Consider the following 23,028-nt stretch of genomic DNA (forward strand, 5'->3'; position numbering starts at 1 on the left):
GTAAATACAGATAAGTCAAATTTTCTGAATATCCTTGTCCAACTCAAAGTCAGTTATCTTAGAAAATGTCTCTTTTCCTTCAATTCAACAGACATCACCATGGTTTTTAAGTTTGAAAGAGACTTTGGATATTAACTGATTAAAATTGTGGCTATCTCAGAAATATGGAACCATGTTCATTTGTAGTGTTTATTTATCACTTTATATGTTGGAGTTTGCATATCCAGAAATTTAGAATTATCACTTCTTCCACATTATAAGGCTTGCAACTTATACAAGTTATGACCATTATGAACAGGTTATATGTCTCAGATTCAGTCATCTAAGTTTACTGCAGACATATTAATAATTCAGAAAGTGTAGGATTATAATCCAAATTCATATTTTATATTCTTATATGATTACACAAACATATATATATAGTGTGTATATATAGAAATATACATCATTAAACAAGGTTACTACGTAGAGCATGATGTAAATAAACAAAAAAGATGTTAAATTTCTCTAGGATCTGGTAGTCTGGTTATGTAAAATAAAAAAAATCCAAAGAATACTGAAAAAATCCTAAGGGAAAAGAAATATACTGAAAAAAAAGTAAGAGAAGTTTAACATAGGAATTATGAACAAAATTTTATTTTTCCAAAAGGGTGAATTCTCCAACTATAAGTAAGCTTAGCATGAAAGGGGTCAGTCACTTCATAGTTATCAAACTGTTATCTGTGGTGAAAGGCATTGGTCACTGGAGAATTTAGTAATCCGGAAGCCTTACAGGAATTTAAATGCAATATATTTCTTATTGAACTAAAAATAGTTTGAGGTTTTGAGTTGGGGAGTATAAGACCTGTGATTTCATCAGTGTTGGGAGCTGTTTACTGAGGAAACTACAACAGTTATGATGGGACAGCTTTTCTGTTAACTACCCATACAGAAAATTACCCAGAAGCCCTGAGAAGTTACGGAACTTGCCTAAGATACAAGCATTATGTCAAAGGCTGAACCTGAACCTAGTCTTTCCTGACTGAAGCTAGCTCTCTTCCTTTCCTCCAAATAATTATTTATTCTGTGTAGCGCACTGAACTGGGTCCTATATAAACATATTTTTGGGGAAAGCAATCTTTCAAAGATAAAGCAAAAAGAAGAAAAACAAAAAATCTCAAAAACCTTTACCTAGATTGTACCTAGATAGTATGGTCATTCATTTATCTAGCCACTAACCCTGATGCTTAGAACAGAGTAACATAGCTATTTCTATTGTCTGCAGAAAGATCATTTGATTAGTTTGAGATTGCGGGAGGGAATGCTACTTGCTATACAAACTTTGCCTAAACAATTATGGCCCTTGTCAGCTACAAACAGGAAGCAGGAACAACTACACTTCACAATTATAATGTTTCTCTAGCCTTAACCTGTTCATAATGGTCATAAAATGATACTTCTAAATTTCTGGATATGCAAACTCTAACATATAAAGTGATAATAAACAAGGTTTCATATTTCTGAGATAGCCACTTTACTTGAGAAAAGTCATTTTGTTTTTATTTTTTCTCTCCAATTTTAATCAGTTAATATCCAAAGTCCCTTTCAAACTTAATTAACTCTTCTAGATTCTGTTTTGAGAAGTTGGGGGAGGTTGACATAGCTCAGTATAGTAGAATGAGTAGTGGTTCGAGAGATACAGGATTCGGGTTTAAATTCTGTCTCTGATGTTTATTATCTGTGTAATCTTGAACAGTGGCTGGTGATGGTGCAGTGGATAGTGTAACAGGCCTGAAGTTAGGAGGACTCATCTTCCTAAGTTCAAATATGGCCTCATATCTAGTTTTGTGATACTGGGCAAGTCACTTGACCCTATCTGCTTCAGTTTCCTCATCTGTAAAAAATCAGTTTCCTTTGAACTGGAGAAGGAAATGGCAAATTACTCTACTATTGCTGCCAAGAAAACTCCAAATGGAGTCATGAAGAGTCAGACAGAACTGAAAACAACAAAGTTCTTGGAAAAAGTCACTTAATAGCTCTCTATTTATGTACACACAATAATATGGGCATATCAACATCAATCTGGGGTTTTTTTTGATTCCACAAAAATAGGAAAGGTGTTATCTCTAGAAGTCAGGAAGTTTGCTACATCATAATTTAGCCATCTATCTCATTTGACTTTTTTAAAGCTAGTCCTATGATTTCACTAATTATAGGGAGTTTCCTCTAAGTGAAGAAGACCCTCTACTGTCAGACTAGCACCTGCTCTGCCCATCTCACAAAATGTTGTAGAACACTAAAAGCATGAGTGATTTGGGGAGGGTTATGCAGCCAGTAAAAATCTGAGGTCACACCTGAACCCAGGCATCACTGACTCCAAAGCCACTGGGTGATTCAAATTCTACTTTAGATGCTTACAACATCTGTGACTTCTGACAAAGAACAATCTCCTTGGGGCTCAGCATCCTCATCTGCAAAATGAGGAGTTTAGGCTAGAGGTCCCAAAAAGATGCTCTAGTTCTATATGTAGTGTATGAACATCTTAAGATGACAGCAGTGTAAATGAAGAGAAGGGTCAGATAATCATAGTTCTAAAGTTGGCTCCAACCCTGAGGGATAGATATGAGATGCTGCTGAGAAAAGAGAAGTAACAGGACTTCCTAAGACTTTATCTTAAAATGTCCCCCTACTCTTAGTATTGTCTATTTTGGGAAACTTGGGAAGGCTGATATAGCTTGAAACAATGAAAAGAGTCAGAAAAAATGGGTTAAAATCTCATCTCTGATAATTATTGTATGTGTGATCCTGAACATATTAGGTAAATACAATAGGTCTTTTCACTTAATAGTTCTGTATCTCAAATTTCTTCATTTGTAAAATGAGGGAAATGAATTAGAAGGACTCTGATGTTCCTTCCAGCTCCAGAGCTCCAGAGCTTAGTTATGATTTCAGGATATTTAATATTAACACTGAGTATATATTTGGGCAGTGCTGTAGTATCTCTAGATATCTCTAGATAAAATTTAAGATACTGATCTTAATCTATTTTCTGACTTACTGCTTTCTAATTTTCCCAGTTCTTGAGCATGGATCATCTCCCCTGTTATTGTGTTTTTTGGTTTAAAAGACATTGGCTTCTGAATTTGGCTAATTTAATCTATTCCACCGATCTACATTTTTTTTTTTAAACAAGCACTTAAGTTGTATGATCATGTTTTTAAACATAGTTTTGAGGTCTGATAATGCTAATACTTCTTCATTTCTGACCTTCCCTGCCATGTCCCATGAAGAGCAAGATTTTGTTCTTATAAATGAATTTTGTATTTTTTTTCTTTTAAAGAAACTGCTAAGTATCATTGAGCTATTCTTTCTGCCCAACTTTTGAGAAAAAGTGAATAACCTATGAATTGGAAAGAATAGAACAATAACAAAAAAGACTAATAGAGAGCTGCTACTTAGGATAAATAAAGGCACAGGAGGCAAGAAATAAAGTTACCAGACAAGGAAATTGAAACAATGGAACAATATGATTACTGGCTGTCAATGATCTTTGAAAAGACTTCAGCAAGCAGGACAAACAGATGTTTTCATTTTTAAAAAAAGAGAAGGTAATAGAGTCTACAAACTTCAGACCAGTAAACTTGCCTTTGATTTCTGGCAAAATCCTTGAAGGTACAATATGATCAAAACATCTAGAAAAGGAAGTAGGAATCAAAAAGAGCCAGGATGGCTTTATAGAGAACAGGCCATGCTAGACTAATTTCTTCTGTCCTTTTTTGACAGGGCTACCAGAATAAAAGATAAGGAGAACAGTACTGCTACAGACAGTTTGCCTAGATTTGAGCAAAGCATTTGACAGTTTCTCATTTTGCTCTTGTGAAGAAGATGAAAAGATCTGGGTTAGTCAAATACTGTTAGGTAGATTTGGAACTGACTGAATGAGGAAATCCTCAAAGTAGTCATCAGGTGAGGTGGCTTGATATCAACTTGGAAGCAGGTGCCCAGTAGAGTGTCCCACGGATCTATACTTAGAATTCTGCTATTTAACTTACCAGCACATTGGATAAAGTGATAGATAGCAGCTTATAAAATTCTCAATTGACATGAATATGAGAGGGATAGATAACACAGGGAATGACAAAGTCAGTATTCAAAAAGATCCTGACAGGGTTGAACACAGGCCAAATTTAATCAAATAAAATTTATTTTAAAAATTCTTATAGATTATTTTTTGTTTTATATCCTCTCCATTTTGAATGTCCTCTCCCCATTCCTTTCCCTCCCCATTTCTTAAGATGAAATTTAATAGGAAAGAATATATAGTCTTTTGTTTTGGTTTAAAAATTCAAATGCAAAGGTTCAAAATAAGGGAGACATGGTAAGAGAGTGATTTGTCTTAAAAGATCTGCATTTTTAAAATTTGTGCATGATATTTCAGACAATTAGTTTAGAAATGACAATATTGTTGTCATAAAATTTATTTGTTTTGGTAAAGTTTACCTATGCCAAGATCAGAGGACTCAGGTTTTTTGCAAGAATGCATAAACCAGATATATCATTAAGTCTAGCAAAGTTTGATTTATTCATCTTTATAAAGAAATGTAATGTTCCACATAAATGTCAATAACTGAAGCCTATGTCCTTGAATTATCAAAATCTATTTTATTCTAGTCATTATAGACAAAAAAAATGTTTTGCTTTCCCTTGTCTTCTTAAACATAGAAAACAATGAATGCAATTTAACCTTTTCTCTTTGACCTCTGGTACTCATTTTGAATAATGACTGCACTGTACTATATATAAACCACTTATTTCCACTGGCTCTACTTCGGTTGAGGGGCTGTTTCCTGCTACACTTAAATGGCCCTAAAATCTATGCTTTTGAGTTTTGTCTGTGCTTCATAAGGGTTGGGTTTTTTGGTGGTTTTTTTTGGTCATTTCTCTAGCAGTCAGGCTATCTCAAACTGTATGATTTTCTGCATTATAACAAAATTTATTTTAGATTTGAAAGTATTTGGAAAGTTATTTCAAGAAGTATGAAACTCTTTTCCCTTTTTATATTTCCTTCCCCTTCAGACTAAAATAACAAAATAAGAAAATGAGATGAAGTATACTATAGGTTTTTTATGATTGGACCAATTGATAGCTTCAACAACAATATATTAGTGAGTCTGTCTTACCACATCCTCTTCAACATGGACTATTTCCATCATTTTTCATCTTTGCCCTCATTCTTTAGGAAATTACCTAAATATTTAAAGGAAATATATAGATTTCTCATAGGGAGAGTAGGTCTTATTAATCAACTTTCTTTTTTAAGCTAGGACAAATTTCTTGCCAAGTATAATTTCTGTATGAAAAGCATAGTTGCAACAGGCAGTGTGACAAAGTAAACAGAAAGCCAGTTTGCAAGCAAAGAAAACCTGATGTCATTCATGGCCTGACTGAGAAATATGGGTATTGTGATGAACAAGAAAATCATTTAATATGTATTTATGTATAAATAAATGCATATATATGCATATTATAGATATACATACAGATCTGAAGTCCTGGATATAAATAGTTATTATGATTTTTAAAAAGTGATTTATAAAAAGGACCAAACATTTTATGATTTGATAGATACTTGATTTTTACTTCAGTTTCAAGTTATCTACAGTATTGCATATGTGAATGGAAAAAAATTCTGCTTTTTTGTGGTTAAGCTTTTTGAAATACCAAGTGGTTTAAAAAAAAAAAAAAGCACATTTCTTCCAACTTCAAATGCTTTGCAATTTGAGTCTACCACTGAATATTTAGGTCATTTCCTAAAGAGTAGAAAGGTGTTGGCAAAGATAAAAAAATGATGCATAGTCAGGGTTGGAGAGAATGTGAGATAGGTATACTACTGCATTGTTAATGGAACTATGAATTGCTCCAACCATAGAAATCCTGAAGACCCTTCTAGTTCTAGATACATACTCCTATAAAGTACTGAAAACAATTTGGAATTCTACTAAAAAATTAATAAAATGTCTATATTATATTACAGAGATAATACTGCTAAGTAAATACTCCCATGATGTGAAAGATAAAAAGAAAGCTTCTATATACAACAAAATATTCATAACAGCACTTTTTGTAATAGCAAAAAACTGGAAACAAAGTACATGTCTATTGATTGGGAATAAATTATTATGTTACTGGTTCTCAAATTTTTTTTAAACTCATAATTTCAACTGACAATATAGCTGATTCCCAGGCAGTTAGGATTCCCAGATAAACTTATTATGTAGGCTCATAGGGATTCTTCTTCCTCACTTTGCCCTCCCTCCCTCCTTCCCTTCCTCCCTCCCTCCCTCCCTCCCTTTCTTCCTTCCTTCCTCCCTTTCTTCCTTCCTTCCTTCCTTCCTTCCTTCCTTCCTTCCTTCCTTCCTTCCTTCCTTCCTTCCTTCCTTCCTTCCTTCCTTCCTCCCTCCCTTCCTCCCTTCCTCCCTTCCTCCTTCCCTTCCACTTTCTGAAAACTTACAACTGAGGAAATGGCTATATCTCTAAGGATATAATTGCTAAATTCTACAAAAGCCGGCTACACAGTTCATCTAAGGGCAAAGTAGGGAATGTGGAAGTCTTGATATTGGGAAAAGTTTTGAGGCACAGGTTTTGAAAACCACTGGGCTAAATAAAATGAATATAATGGAAAATTACTGGGCTATGAGAAACAACTATGAAGAAGAACTCAGACATAACTGGGAAAGTTTAAATAGAGTAATACTGAGTAAAACTTGCAACATATCATGACTATAATGTGAACATGAAGAACAAGAAATTGAAACTAATTAATTATATGTCAATTGCATGTCAAAAACTATGTAATTATGATGGTCAAACATGGTCCTATAAAAAAGGAGAGGCAGGCATGCTAATGTTGAGAGACAAATATGTCTTTTCCCTGCAGAGAATAGGGGACTATGGATGTGTCAATTACATATACTATCATTCTATAGATGTGTTGGTTATTTTTGATGAACTATTTTTTTTCATCTTTTTCCATTTTTTGTTATAATGAAAAGGCAAATTACTTAGTAGAGGATAGGGAGAGGAATATATTTGAAAACAAAAAAATTAATATTTTTAAATAACAAAAAGGTGATTATCATTTTGTTGTGAAACTGGACAATAATTAAGGGAAAATTCTTATTTTTAAAAATAAATTTTAGAGAAAAATCTTAGAGGAGTTCTTAGTCCATCAGAATGAAACATTGCAGAACATAGAAAAAAAATATGAAAATCCTCCCAATATATTACAAACCCAATATGATGGCCATTATAGGCCACAAGACTTTCAAAGATGAATAGAAATGTGGAATAAGTGACTGAAAGTATAAATTATGAAAATCTACATCCACAAAGAATTAAAAAAAATTTTTTGTAAATAGTTTTTATTCTGAGGAACTTCTATTCTGAAGGATATTTGCCCAGAGGAAGGAACAGAACTTTCCACTTTTGTGATCAATCGTATTTATACAAATCTGCCTCAGAATCCAGCAGCAGGGAGTTACCAAGTATTAGTATTCTTTTTCATTTAGCCCTTAGTAGATGAATGACTTCTCATCATGCATCCACACCATCATTTCTTGGGCAGTAAATAGCTGCTTCCTTTTCAGAAAGTCTGGACTATTCCTCTGGGGAAAGCTTCATAAAAGCTTCATATCTGTTTCTTAGCTCCCAATGTTTCATAATCCATCTTCTCTTTCTCCTCTATATAACATTCTTCTGTTTTCCTTAGTAGCATATTTTGGAAATGAGGCCAATGGAAACATGAAGTCCCTATCCGTGCTGCTAGCAACTTCCTTGAAGAACTGCTACAACAAATTGCTTGTTAGGATATTTATGTTGTTAGTACCTCCATACCCACATCCAATTTCCATTTCCTTTTAATCCTGTTTTGTAATGGGCTGAAGATCAAGTTGATGCACTGAGGTCCTAAGCACGTGAGGCTAAATAGCAATTGGACAATACTCTATTAATATATGCTTGGACAAAGAATGGCCCCGCCCACTCTCTGTGCTGCAAGTTTTGATGTGTTGTACAGGAAATGACGTAGATTTGGTGGGTGGAGTGAGAGAGGCAGGGACACTGCTGGCCTGGTTCCTGTGGAGACTGCTCTTCACCTCCGCAAAGAATAAAGATCAAGGATTTTCCCTTAACCTGAATTCCTGACTCCAGCTGATTTTAAAATACGCAGTCATCACACAGTTTTATCTATTTTCTTCTTGAGTTCCCTTCTGTGGCTCTATTCCTTATTCCCTTGGGTCTTTCAAATTCTCTTCCTGCTCTTCTTCCACCTCAGGTCTTTTTGTTCTAGTTTTCTTCCTTCAACTTGTACTCAAATTGTCCCAATTTTTCCTCTCCAAATTCAGTATCTACCTTTCTTTACGATTCTAAAGCTCTCCAAATCACTTTTACTTAATAAATCAACCCAATAAATTAATGAGATTAACAGCAGAGATAGTGTAGAAAAAGAATACAACTCAGGACAGAATACTGAGTAATAGAGGATGGGACATAAATGACAATCTAGCAAAGGAGACTGAAAAGCGTGATCAGATAGATAGGAGGAGAACCAAGAAAGCAGGAAAATTAAAAAAACAATGAGGAAGAAAAATCCAGAAGAGGGTGGTCAACACAGTTAAATGCAGTTCAATCAAGGAGAAAAAAGGCTTGAAGGAAAAGGTCATTGTATTTAGCAGTTAAGAGACCAGTGATAACTCTAGAGAGCAGTTTCAGTGGAGCATTGAAGGTACATACTAGATTGAAAGAAGATAAGTAGAAGAGAAAGTGAGGTAACTGACATACATTGTTTTTTTTCCAAAAAGTTTCACTGGTGAAAGTGAAAGGGATATGGAGTTATAACTTAAAGAAATAGTCAGTCAGTCTATTAAGTGCTATGCCAAGTACTGAGGATATAAAGAAAGGCATATGTTCTCAAGAAGCTTATATATTAATGATGGAGGCAACATGAAATAACTGCAGGTAAAAGACATATTTCGTGAAAATGGAAAGTAATTTCTGAGAGAAAAACTAGTAGAACAGGGCAGGGGTATCTGGAAAAGACACCTGCAAAAAAGTTAAAATTTGGATTGGGAATTGAAGGAAGCTAGGGAAAATAGGAGTCATAGAAGGACTAAATAAAAGACACAGCACAATGCACTGAATTGTGGGATAATACAGTCTTGTATAAGAAAAAGCAAATAAGCCAGTGTAGCTAGATTGTTGTATGCATGGGGGGAGGTAAAGCATAAGAAAACTGCATAGGTAGGAACAGGCCAGGTTGTAAAGAGTTCTAAATACCAAGTGGAGCATTTTATGTCTGATCCAAAAAGTGACATGGGGACGATGGAGTTTATTGAATAGAGAAAGAGAGACTGGTTTGATCTGACCTTTGGAAATATCACTTTGACAACTCAGTAAAGGATATACTGGAAGGGGAGAGACTTGAGGAAGAGAAACAAATTACAGGAAAAATGTGATGTGTAGAGAAAAAAAAAGGATATACAAAAGATATGTAGAGAAGACTGGATACATGAGTTTAAGTATGAGAAGCTGAGGATGATACTGACCCAAACATATAAGTGACTGGGAGGATCTTGCTTGAAAGTAATAGGAAAATTGGAAAGAAAAAAGGATTTTGGGTGAAAGATAATGGATTCTGTTTTGGCTATGTTGAGTTTGAGTTGCCCATGAAATGCCTAATTTGAAATGTGCAAAAGAAAATTGGCAATGTGGGACTGGTGCTCAGGAGAGAGATTAGGGCTGGATACAGAGATCAGAAAATCATTTTCATAGATTATAATTTGAAACCAAGGGAGCTGCTAGCAGCTCATCAAGTGAGATAATATAAAGCAAAAAGAGAAGAGGGCTCAAGATAGAGTTAAGTAGTATTGGGCAAAAAGGAGTTAGACAGGGAGAGATTGAATTATAAAGAAAAAGAGAATGATTGTAGGGGTAATCTGCCAAGAGGAGATGGAAAAGGTTAGAATCAAAGGATACAAGCAGAAGGGCTGACTTAGAAAGAAAAGCCTCTTCATCAGAGACTGGAGAAAAGGAAGAGAATGGGGAATGATATCAAGAGATTTTGAAATGTAGGGTAAAGGAGGCGAAGCAGCTCAAAACAAATGACCTCTACTTTTTCAGTCAATGATAAGATGAAGTCTTCTGCTAACAAAGAGAAAATAAGGGAAAGCAGGGAAGATTTGAGGAGATAAAGAAAAGAAAATGCCCAGGGTCAAGAGATGAAGTGTTTTGTTCTTGGAATACCAGGAAAGGCAGTTATCACTTTACTGAAGAGTATGTGATAGGGAGTGAGGTATGAAAAACTGGAAAGAGAGGGTATGTGTGTGTCTGTCTTTAAAATAGTGTGACAAATAGTATACTTATCAAATTTGCAGAAAGTTGGAAACAAAAGGTTATTTAAATCACTCTCTTTGACTTCAGAATTAGTTGCTAATGAAATGAATGGAATCTGAGTGTCTTTTTTCATACCTGTAAAATGAAGAGCTAGATCAGATAGTCCTTAAGTTCTTCTTCCATTTTAAACCCTAACATCTATTTCACAGTTTCTCTGATGGTATCTTTGACAGCGTAGTTTAGACTGCTTCTATCCACCACATGTCTTTCTTAAATCATAATGTTCCATGATCTACAGTCATGTAGAATACTGAGAAAATACTAATAGCAGTTTTGTTTGTTTTGTTTTTAGGGGCAGGAAGTTTGGAATCAATGAAAAGCATTGTATAATTTATGCAATCAAACTAAATGTTTTCTGCCTAATCAAACTCAGGCTTATCTTGTTAGTTATCTGATAAGCTTTTTAAAAATATGCATATTGATATCAAGTATATATTTTATGCTGGGTTGTCCATTCAAATATGTGCCAAAATTTGCCAATATAGCCAATAACAAAAAATATTTTGTTAAAAATCAGATTTAACAACTGTGAAGCAAATTACAATTTGCCAACCAATTATATGTTAAAAATAGGTCTTGATTTAATTTTTAGGAACATACCTAATTCAAAAAGCAAGCTAAAATTTACTTGACTTTCCTGCTAGTTTTCTAAATATCTCTAAAGATGATATAGTAGGTTACGCAAAAACTTCTCTTAATTTTGGAGGACTTGAGAAATAAGTATGAATTTGCTATGACGTCTTTCACCTTAATTTTAAAAAAAGTCTGTATGGATGATTTAGGTGCTCAACAACAGAACAAATAATTAAAGCAACTCTTCTGATAGTCTGATAAATTGCTTCCATACACACACACACACACACACACACACACACACACACACACACACACACAATATTAAATCCCCTTTCTATGTTCTTTATTTTTGGCTTCTGAGGCATGATTTTGCTTTCAGTGTAAGCATTATAAAATATTATGAGACAAAAACCAATCTTGTAGGTAGGAACCAACATGGAAAATGGTTAGCTCAAGGTTTGGAACTATATAAGAACAGTAACTGACAGCGACTGACAGGCCTCTACCTAGGCTGTGAGAAATGAATACAAACTATTGAAACACCATTTTTTAAAGTGGTGAAAAATGGTTAGTAATTTAATATATAGCAGAAGAAAATAAGTTATAACATGAATTCCAACAAAGGAGTTAGAGAAAGTTGTCAACTCACTTATTTCTGACGTTATCACTATATCTTAGATACAAACTACCTAGAAACAGCCAGTTCCATAGAAACTCCTCACTCTACCCTGCCCTGCACAACCCCACCACATCTCCACTTGGCATTTCCTTCCTCTGCTTCCTCTCTTGTGAATACATTTTGCTACTGCTTGGAATCTATAAACCACACCCAGTTTCTGCTTCTAAAGAAGCACTAGGAACTAAAGGAACTAAAGCACTAGGAACTAAAGTTCAGATGCTAATCTGAGGTTAGTTACATTGTTAGGGTTTATGGTAGTAGGACTGTCAATAGCAAAGAAAAAAAGAAGGAAGAAGGATATGCAAGTCCTATTTATCTGGAAATACTGCTCAAAAAAGCAAGGAAAATGTGATTTTCCCATCGATTTGTTTTTTTTTTTAATTAGGAGCCAAGATAGGGTCACAAAGAACAAATTTTTTGTAACTCATAACATTTCTTTTGAGGGCAGGGTCACCAGACAGGCAGGATTAGAATGCCAAGAAAAAGGTATACCTAGATCTTAGCAATGTCCCTGGAAAAGTCTCTCATGACACTCTCACGTGTCTTTCATGACAGCCTTACAGACAATGAAGAAATATGAACCAGAACACAGTACCTTTAGATGGAAGTGGAATTGGGTGAATAATATTACCCAAATAGTTACGATTAATGGATTGGTGTTAACCTGGATAGAAATCTCTAGTGGTACAATGTAGAGTTTCAGCTTGGGCTCCAAGATGTACATTTTTAGCAATGACTTGAATAAAGAGATAAGAGTGCTTCTAAGTTTGAGGATAAGCAGAATATATGCACGCGCATACACACACACACACCTTAACAATTTGGAATTATAGAACTGATCTAATATGAATTTCTTTATCTTTGTTAAATTTAAAGTCACATTCAAGTTTTTTTTTTTTAAATGTTGCTGATCTTTTTATCAGAAACCCTCGAAAGTTCTCTGTTCCATTAAAGATCCATTTTTGTTTTTTATTTTTCATTCTGCAGGATTAGATTCAGCTTTGCAAGGGAAGTGATTTGTAGTTGTAAAACTTGTTTTTCTTTTTCTTTTTTTTTTTTTTTTTTTGCATTTTGGAATACTGTATTTCATAATCTCCTTTTCTTTAAAGTAGGAGCTCCTAGATACTGTGTGACCTGGTGATTTAAGTCCTTAGATACTTGAAAAGTTCCTTTCTAAAAGCTTGCATATTTTTTCTACAACATAAGAAGTCCGGTTATTACATTCCTGGGGCATTTCCTTTTTGGGTTCTTTTGAGAAATACATTCTTTGTATTTGTTTCGAACAGATCTAAACAGTTTTCAATTATGATCTCTTAAAATATGGTATCCAGGATTTTTTTTTTTAAGAATCATAGTCTTTAGGAAGTCTAGTGGTTCTTAAGTTATCTCTCCTAGTTTATATATATCAGCTACATTTTCTTCTATTTTTTTAATCATTTGACTTTGTTTTAATATTTCTTGCTATATTGTGAATTTACTGATTTTTGTTTGGTTTGGTCTAGTTTTCAGAAGGGGGCTTGCCACTTTTTCTTTTTTCAATTCTTCCCTCTATAGCTTTTATTTCACTTTTTAAAACTATCTCCTTAATTTTTTATAGCCATCTATTTTTTTTCCTTCAAGCTTCTGCTTGAAGTTGTTAGAGAGTTAATCTCTCCTAAATTGGATTTTTGGGTATCTCTAAATCCTAATTTTTCATATTAGTTGTTTTTTCTTTTATTTATTCATCTTTCCAGCTTTATTTCTGAAAGTGGGATTTTGTGTCAACATCAGTCTCTGGTTCGTGCTGTGGCTTTGGGTGGGACAATACTCTCCTTGATTTGTCCCTTTGTTCCTGTATTGACCTAAACCTCCCAGCATTAAGGTCCTCTGGATCTTTGAGATTCAGCCTACAGATATTGAGGGTCCTCTGTGTTGTCATAGATCACAGTGCTGGCTACCTCAAACCCTTTGGACTTCTGGACTGTCTTGGTCTGAGTGCTGTAGAGCTGTATAATCTATAGTAAAAAAGCACCTTGTGGTGCTTTCTGAAGTCACCACTATAGTTTTCTAGTAAACTAATATTAATCTTAATTCTAACTGCCCTTTACATATTGCTTTTTCTTATTAGAATATTATACTTATAAACTTATATTCTAATAAGGAAAAGCAAGTTCCTTTAGGACAAGAACTGTCTTATTGTATTTGTATTCCCAGTGCTTAGCACAGTTTTTGTCACATAATAAATGCTTAATAAATATAAAAATAATAAATACAATATAATAATAATGCTTAATAAATAATCTATATACAGAAAGAACTCATCTTCATATTAGTAGAGCTGAAGTCCTATTCAGTTTCTATTTTATGACAAAATATTCTAATTAACTTTTAACAATAAGGCTAAAAAGGCTATAAAAAAAGAATTAAATTTAAGTAACTACCAATATTAAATTTTTGTGTACTATATTTAGCTTGGCATGTAAACCCAAGTAAGCTATAAAAGTACATTTCTCTTTCCCCTAAAAAAATTGGAATACCAACTTTTGTCATAAAGTACTACTGACTGAAATGATTATACATTATATCATATACTATATTATATATTACATTATATAGTAAAATATTTTGGAGAGTGGTATATATTTGCAATTGTTGTCAAATGCCATATACATTTCCAAAATGATAAGAGAATGATCAAACATATTATCTAAGCAGTATCCTGAAAATATTTTTAATAATTCTACATATGGGTATAATCATACATAATAATTAAAATTCCACTATGGTACTAAGCATAGCACTCACTACTGGGGAATAAAGACCAAAATAAACCATTTCTAATTTCAAGGAGCTTGGATTCCAGTAGAAGAATATTCATTGCATGTTCAACAGTAAATAAATATAAGATTTACTCAAATAGATACAAATTAACTCCAGGGTGAGGAGGAGAAAAACATCTGGGAGAATCAGCAAAGGACTCAGGTGGAGCCTCAAAGGATACAGGAGTTTTTTTTTTTTTTTTTTTTTTTTTTGGATACAGGAGTTTCAACAGACAAAGTAAGGAGAAAGAGAATAGCAGGCATGGGGAACAAAGGCAAGAATATGAGAGACAGATTGCTGTGTTTGGAAAATAGCAAACAGGCCAGTGTGGTGGGAACAAAGACTACATAAAGAGAAGTAATGTCTGTGAGACTTACAGATAATTGAATGCAACAGATAGTTGCAGATATGGTACTGAAACTCAGAAAAGACATGATATGAATATAGATATTTGAGGGCAAGGCACTATAAATTCATAGTGGGTTATCAATTCCATTCCTTAGTTTTCTCCAGTGACATGTGGCAGTATTAGAATAGAAGCGGAAAAAGTATATGGTAAAAATTTATTAAGGTAAAATTATAGGCAGCTAGGTGGTGCAGTGGAGTCCAAATGAAGTGAGTTAAAATTTGGTCTCAGACACCTAACATTTAACTGTGTGACATTGGGCAAATCACTTAATTTTGATTGTCTAGGGAGAAAAAAAGAAAAGAAATTATAGGGAGGAGGGTTAGGAACGGCAGAAAGTCAAGGAAATGAGGAATTCAAGGGCAGTATCTAGTAAAACATTTAGTGGTTGTACAGGGGGCAAACCTATTTATCAAAGGAAGTAGAACAAAAATAGGTGATGGACTGGGAAAAGAGGTATGGGTTAAGGGCTTAGTCCTAGTGTTTGCCTTAAAGATGAAAAAAAGTTTAGTTTATGTGAAAGAAAGCAGGAGGAAAGGAAGTTGTAGCTGTAGAATTTAAAATTCTGGCTTCATTAAAGTGACAAAACTAGACATGTTAAGTTCTAAAGTATAATCATGTTTATTTTAAAGCTGGAGTCATCAGAAATTTGATATAGTTAAAAATGTCAAGAAACTGAACAGTAAAATTGTTTAAGAAGTCATGACTATTAACATTAGACTCCTTGAAGAGAATGGCATGAGAAGAAATAAAGAACTGTGAAGATGAGCTTGATTTTGTGAACTTAATTATTTGAGTAGGCCTGAAGGACTTTAAGCATCAAGTCAAGGGCATACTTAAATCCCCTTGTTATCCTCCTATGACATCAGTGTCTTTCTGTTAGGTCAAATATGGGCAACTATGTACTTATTGGTCAAGTTCAATTTCTTGGGTAGTTCCCTCGTTTAGAATGTAAGATCCTCAGCCAATAAGGATGAGGGACAGTGGTGGGAGTGGGTATTTGCGTTAGGGATAAAAAGAGTTAACCCTGCCCTCTACGGTGCTTCCTCCCTTCGATTGTCTGCTCGACTGGTGGGACGCCCTTTTGCTTTGCTTCTAGATATCCCTCCAGCTTTTTTATTAAATGCTGTACCACCTACACCCAGAGAAAAGACTGTGGGGACCGAGTGTGGATCATCGTATTTTCATTCTTTTTGTTCTTTGCTTGCATTTTGTTTTCTTTCTCATGTTCTGCTTTTTTTAATCTGATTTTTCTTGTGTAGCAAGATAATTGTGGAAATATGCATAGAAGAATTGCATATGTTTAACATATATTGGATTGCTTGCTGTCTAGGGGAGGGAGGAAGGGATAAAATTTGGAAGGCAAGGGTAAATGTTGAAAATTATGCATATATTTTGAAAATAAAAAGCTTTAGTAATTTAAAAAAAAATTTCTATAGCAAAACTTTCCCCACTTCAACCCATCCTCCATTCCATCTCCCAAAGTGGTTTTCTTAAAGGTAAAAGGAAAGACTGTCTCTCCCCTACTTAATATACTCTTGTAGCCCCCTGTGCTCTCCAGCATCAAATACAAAATCCTATGGTTGGTATTCAAAGCCTTTGATAACATTGATAGTCTATTCCAATCTGTCCAAGTCTTCTTATACTTTATTATCCACCTTCTGCTCTTCAATCCAGTGACCCTGGCTTTCTGGCTATTCATGAATAAGACACTACTCAGCACTGTGGCATTTTCTCTGGCTATCCTTCATATATTTTCCCTTCTCATCTTCACCTGGTTTCTCAGGCTACTTTTAAGTATCAACTAAAATCCTTTCTTCTATAGGATGCCTTTCCCAGTGCTTCTTAATTCTAGTGCTTGCTTCTTTTAATTATTCCTATCAATCCTTTATTTAGCTTTCCAATTCACATGTTTTTTTCATCGCCCCTCTCCCCATTAGATTGTGAGTTCCTTGAGGGCAGGGACTGTTTTTTGGTTTTTTTTTTTTGGTCCCTTTTTGTAACCTCAAGGCTTAGTTACCATAGGGCCTGATACAAAGCAGAAAGTATTTAAAAGCTTACTGATGTCCTTTGAAATTTTAATAAGAAATCAGTATCCTAAGAATCTATTAAAGAAACTGTAAAGGTTAAAGTGAGAAAACTGTAATGATTAATGTTAGTAAAATGCCATAAATATGAGGAACACTCACTTAATAAGGATGTCTTCTGTAGAACTCTTTGAAGGTTCTGAAGGCAATTTCTTCAATAATCACTTTTGCTTAATCAAACAGATTTGCTTCAGAAATTCCCTACCAGATACCTCAAATGACCATCATAAGTTTTAGAGACTCCAAGTACATTCTAACCTACAAATAAAAAAAAGAAATGAACTTTATTACCAACTTGGGAGTTTCAGGTTTTATTTTATTCTTTTTGTTATGTGGATTTGTAGCAATCTACTTTTGTAGACTGGTTGTATAAAAAATTCAAAAGGCACAAATACATCATAGCTGCTACTACGTTTAAATGGTTTGTAAAAACAAAATATCATACATAGGTCTTAATACTGGAAATGTTCTTTTCAAATAGTCCAAAACACCCTGAAATCTTATGGTCTCTCTGATATAGGAATAGCCTGGACTTCGGCCAGATGAATGATTACTAATAACAAGACGCTTGATTGAGGCTTTTTTGCCCATTTCAGAAACTGTTGCTTTTTGCTGTGTCAATGGAAATAAGAAATATGGAATGACACAATTTTGTAATTTCTACAAACTTCTAGTTCACAGAAATTTATTAAGATAAACATGTAATTTAAAAATTTGCTAAGAAGAGGAAAGATCAATCGACAAGAGTTTCCTAAGTTGCTGCTATATACTGGATGCTGTGTTGAGTTCTGGAAATAAGAAGACAAAAATAACATAGTCCCTGCTGTCCAGGAGCTAAAATGAGACTGATGAGATGAAATTCAGCTAGGCAAAAGTTGTATTCAATGAGTTTGAGGTAATACCCTTTCCTCATTTTCCTCTCAGAAATCTTTTTTAAAAAGTTCTTTCAATTTGTTGAATCTAATTCCCCAAAGCATTATAATTTGTTTCCCTCTAATTTTAATGGTTTCTTGTGATCTCAAATTTCTGTTTATTTCTCATGAAATAATAAAATCTTAGATGCAAAATTTCTCAAGCCCTGGCAACCTATATATTTGTAACACAAATTAAAGCATTTCATGTGAATTAACTGAACAAATTTATAGGTATCTGAATACTTCCATTCACCTTACAAATGATTTAATTCAAAATAATTAACAAGTTTTATTTTCTTAGGCTAAATTAACAAAAGTAAACATCTGTAAAAGGTGCTTTTAAAAAGATATTAAATAAATGTCAACTTCATCTGACATGTTTATATTTTAGTTTGCTTGAGAAGAGGAAAATTTTCTATTTAAGATGTACAGTTTCCATGTCTGCAGCCAAAAATCTGTTCATGTCTCAGTAAAGCATTTATAATAATGCTATTATTAAAATCTAAATGCTTTAAATGAATTAAAGGAAGACTTGTCAATCTCTAAACTTTAAGGAGGGCTAGACTTTTACTTCCTTTTTTTTTCACTTTATAGAAATCTCAAATGTCTCTGCAAACAAAAATCATGAGTTATTTTAAAAATTATATTTCATTTCTTAAATTTGACCTGTGCGCTTTATAACTTTCAAATTATGATTTTTCAGAGCACAGATCTGCAATGATTCTCATTTTAAACTTTATCCCATCTCTTCAAGGACAGCTCTCTCTAAAGTGTTTGATCTCTTTCCCTCAAATCTCCTCAAATTACCACCAATCATTCCTTCCCTTCTAATTCTCAATTTTTCTTTATCTGCTGGCTCCTTCCCTTGGATCATAAAGAGGACCAGATGTACTCAAATTATTATTTAAAAAAAAAAAAAAAAAAAAAAAGGAAAAAAAGCAAATCACTTGACCCAGCCATTATCAAAGTATTGTTCTATTATCTCCTTCCTTTCATGTCCACACTCATTAAAAACTCCTAGAGTTATTTGATGTTGCCTCCTTTCTTTTCACTTCTTAATCCTTTGCACATTGTCTTCTTATCAGTACTGAAATGAAACTGTTCTTCAATGTACCAATGTTCTTTTAATCACCAAAAATCAATGGTTAATTTTTTCATTCCTCAAGTTTAACCTTTTAGTTGATATTTCTTTAGTATGATATTTCTGACCATTTTCTATTCTTGATAACTTTAATCATCATCATCATCATCATTTTCTTCTTCTTCTCCACAGTATTTTCCAAATACATGCAAAGACAGTTTTCAACATTCACCTTTGCAAAACCTCATGTCCCAAATTTTTCTCCCTCTCTCCCCCTCCCCAAGATGGCAAGCAATCCGATATAGGTTAAACATCTGCAATTCTTCTAAACATTTACATATTTGGTATGCTGCACCAAAAAATTCAAATAAGTGACAAAAAACACAAGAAAAAACCAAGCAAACAATAATAATAAAAGGCAAAAATACTATGCTTTGATCCACATTCAGTCTCCATAATTTTCTCTCTGGATATGGATGGCACTTTTCATCACAAGTCTAGTGGAATTGCCTTGAATCATCTCATTATTGAAAGCCAAGTCCATAATAGGTCTAATCTTGATTTTTAAAAAGTTGCTGCTGTCACTCGTGGTTCTCCTGTCCGATTTCTCTTTCTCAGTAGTCTTTGTTGAATTATTGTGTTATGCCATCTTTTGTCAGCAAAGTGGAGGCTCTGCCCTACTCTTTTCTGTCTTCGTGATCTCATCACAAAGTTCCTTTGAGTTCCATTATCATCTCAATTCAGATAATTCAGATCTAGAGAATCAACGCAAACTCCAGAGTTCCAGGCATGCATCACCCACTACCTACATTGGATATTTTGAGCTGGATGTCCTAGAGGCCTCTCAAAATCATTAAAATCTTTCCTCACAAATTTCTCTCCAGAACTTCATTTCTGATGGCATTACTCTTTTAGTCACTCAGTCAATCTTAGGCATTCCCTACACCCTATATTCCTTTACTTGCAATGTATATCTAAGGAGTTGGTGAATAGTTCTATTCCAATTGGCTTCTAAATTGTTCTCCCTGCCTTGTTGCATCATTATCAAACTTGTTCATCCTTCATAGTCAAGCTAAACTGAGAGGCCTAAAGTGCCGGTCTGACCTTGCCCTACTCACACTACAGGGGTTTCCTATTTTCTGTGCAGCATATAAAAAGCTCAACATAATTTGGCTTTCAATTTACCTTCCCAGGGTTACTCTACCTTTTTTTCCTTTGTGGGCTCTGTGGTAAAGCTACACTGACCACCTTCTTGTACCCCCAACATGCCATTCCCTATCTTACCTCTATGACCTTATGAAAGGTTGTATCTTCATGCCTCATTCTCACCTCATCTCCGCTTCTTGGAATCGTTAGTTTCTTTCAGCTCAATTTAAGCACTACCTTCTATATGAAATCTTTCAACTGACCACTGCATTTGTCTTAATCTTTCTCCAAAAATTACTTTTTAAATATTCTTTATATATTTACGTACATGTTGTTTCTTGTTATGTAATATAAGGTTTTTGTGGATGGGAACTATTTTATAGCTTTATAACCTATTACTGTGCCTGAAATATAGTAGATGTTTAATAAATGCTGATTGGTGAACTACTTAGACTGGGACAATAATAACCGCTTAACAATGGAACTAATTAACCACTCTGATGCTTAATAAATTTTTGATTAATCACTTAGACTGCAACAATGTGATTTGACAATAGGTGAATGAAAAGTAAAAAATTCAACTAATTAATTTGGTTTAAGATTAGTATTTTCACATGCAAAACAAATTTCCAAGTTAAAAAAAATTGTATTTAAAACTAAGTGTTGACCTTAGACTACAGTAATCATAAGTGAAAGTAAATGGTATGACAGTGCTTTTATCTTTAGGAATAAAAAAGTACCCTGTATGTACAAGTTACTATTACAGTAACTGGTACATTCTTTGGCTGAATTATTTATAAATAAAAATTAAAATTTGCAGTGCATGTTAAATGTAGCTAAAAAGTGAATTGGGTAAGGAAAACAAGTTGCTGGTTGCAACATGATTAACTTGATTCAGACTCAAAGGAACCGTTAAATTAAGGGTTAGTAAGTATTAAGGGTCTGAGGCCATATTTGAACTCAAATTCTTCTGACTCCAGGGTTGGTTCTCCATCTACTACTGCAACAGATAGCTGCTCCTTATTAAATTATTTATGGTTGATGAGATATGAACTTTTTAACATGCTTTTCTAGTTTTTGCTCTAAATTATACACAGAATCATAATATACAAGGATGAATTATATCTTCACAATTATTTAAGAAAATAAATTTCCTTTGGAGACAATTGCCAAAATTAATTGGGGTGAGGAATATTATGCAACATGTACTCTATATATGTAATCAAAGAAATAGCTACTCTTTGAAGATGATGAAAACAAACAATTGAGAATGTAGATAGTTGTTTTTCAGAGCTAGAAAAAGAACCCATGAAACAGAAATAGCCAAATTTTAATTTGTTTTTATCATCTTTAAACAGTTCAAAAATGTGTTCATTTTCTTCCAAACTAAGTCTAAATATAAAAATTATATCATATCTTTTATTTTATGATTTTCCCCTGAGTAATATTTTAAAAAATGAACATGAGATAAAACTTTTAGATCTCATATTCTTTAATTTGATACATTTCTCTAAACAATTTCAGAAAACATTGCTAATCTAAATGTTCAATACCCATAAATTATATTTTTCATGAGCTGTATATTCTACAAATAGCATGTGTGTTATATAGCATTTACAAGATAAATGCCATTTTCTCAATTTTTCAGTAGAAGGAAATCCTAAAATCATAGCAATGTTTAAAGAGAATAAACTGTGTCTCTAATCAATTGTTTCTTACTCAAGAAATAAAACATAAATTTCAACAATATATATTTTCAACAATATATGTGTCAAGGGATTTCTCAATGTATTAGAGAAAAAATTGGTTAAGGGTAGCAAACTCAAAAGCAAATGAAAAATCTGAAAGGAAAATGTGTACTTGCAAAGACAGTGGAGAATGGTATCACTATTTACCCAATGTTGATGTCCTTTGTGTTCTTCAGTTTAAAGGGATTTCATAGGGCTCCAATGAAAATGTCAAATAACACAGGATTTTTCTAAAATGTCTCTTGAATACTAAGTACAAAACTAAAAATTTTAGTGTAAATAAAGGCCATGAAATGTACCCGTTTTTCCCTGTAAACTAGGAACAAAATTTTTGCTTCAAACACATTTTTCTTTTCTTATGAACTTCAAGAAACAAAATATGACATAAGATGATAGAAGAGAAATCTTCTTTGTAGATATTCCCGGAGTGTGTCCCAATATGAGTAAATGAAAGGGGACTACTATGTAGATAGTTATAATTCATACCTTGACAATCTGTTGCAATGGATAAAGATGCAGGGATGTCCTATCAAAAATGTGACAAAGTCTCAAAAATTTCCCTTCAAAAAATCTTAGTACAAAAGTAGTCTTACATCTTTACAATGTAAAGATAAGACACAGGAAAAGAAGGCAAAAGAATGCATGTTTTAAAAAAAAAAAGTACAATTTAGGATCAAGAAATGGAAAGATCTAATGACTCATCTACTACTTAGAAGTCTTATATACAATGAATACTTTCTTCAAGAAGGTAACTGAAAAGCACTAGACATGGGTAGTTGCAACAAAAAAATGAAGCTAACAATTTAAATCCGAAAATCAATCTAACTAGGTGTCTTCCTTTTCAATTAATTCATTTCATTGACTGTCTATACTATTAGTCCCATCCAGATTAACAATGTTAGACAATTTAGGGAGTCCATCTAAATGCATATTGAAATCTGAGCAATAGATATTCCTTATTCAGTTGTTTTTTTCTATATCAATGGACTGGGCAAAATTCTTTGATTGCAGATGTCTTCCAGGATGTTCTGCAATGCCAATTAACAGTGTCATCCACAAAATGGGAAAGATTTTGCTATCTATATTCCAGTTGGACTTGGTCTCTGCATTGAATCTCCTCTATCACAGTGATGAATGCCTTTGGTGAGAAAAATTTCCATTTTA

General features: G+C 33.6%; 1 protein-coding gene across 2 annotated transcripts in view; it reads right to left on the reverse strand.

Annotated features, from left to right (window-relative positions):
* Positions 1 to 23,028, reverse strand: part of POLK (DNA polymerase kappa) — a 97,937-nt gene that overhangs the window by 69,898 nt on the left and 5,011 nt on the right. For both annotated transcript variants that reach the window (XM_031966341.1, XM_012541121.3), the window contains exon 2: positions 17,078 to 17,233. The gene's annotated coding sequence lies outside the window, so the exon portion shown is untranslated. The remainder of the gene's footprint in view (positions 1 to 17,077; positions 17,234 to 23,028) is intronic.

The sequence above is a fragment of the Sarcophilus harrisii genome, chromosome 1, assembly GCF_902635505.1.
Source record: "Sarcophilus harrisii chromosome 1, mSarHar1.11, whole genome shotgun sequence".
Taxonomy (NCBI): Eukaryota; Metazoa; Chordata; class Mammalia; order Dasyuromorphia; family Dasyuridae; genus Sarcophilus; species Sarcophilus harrisii.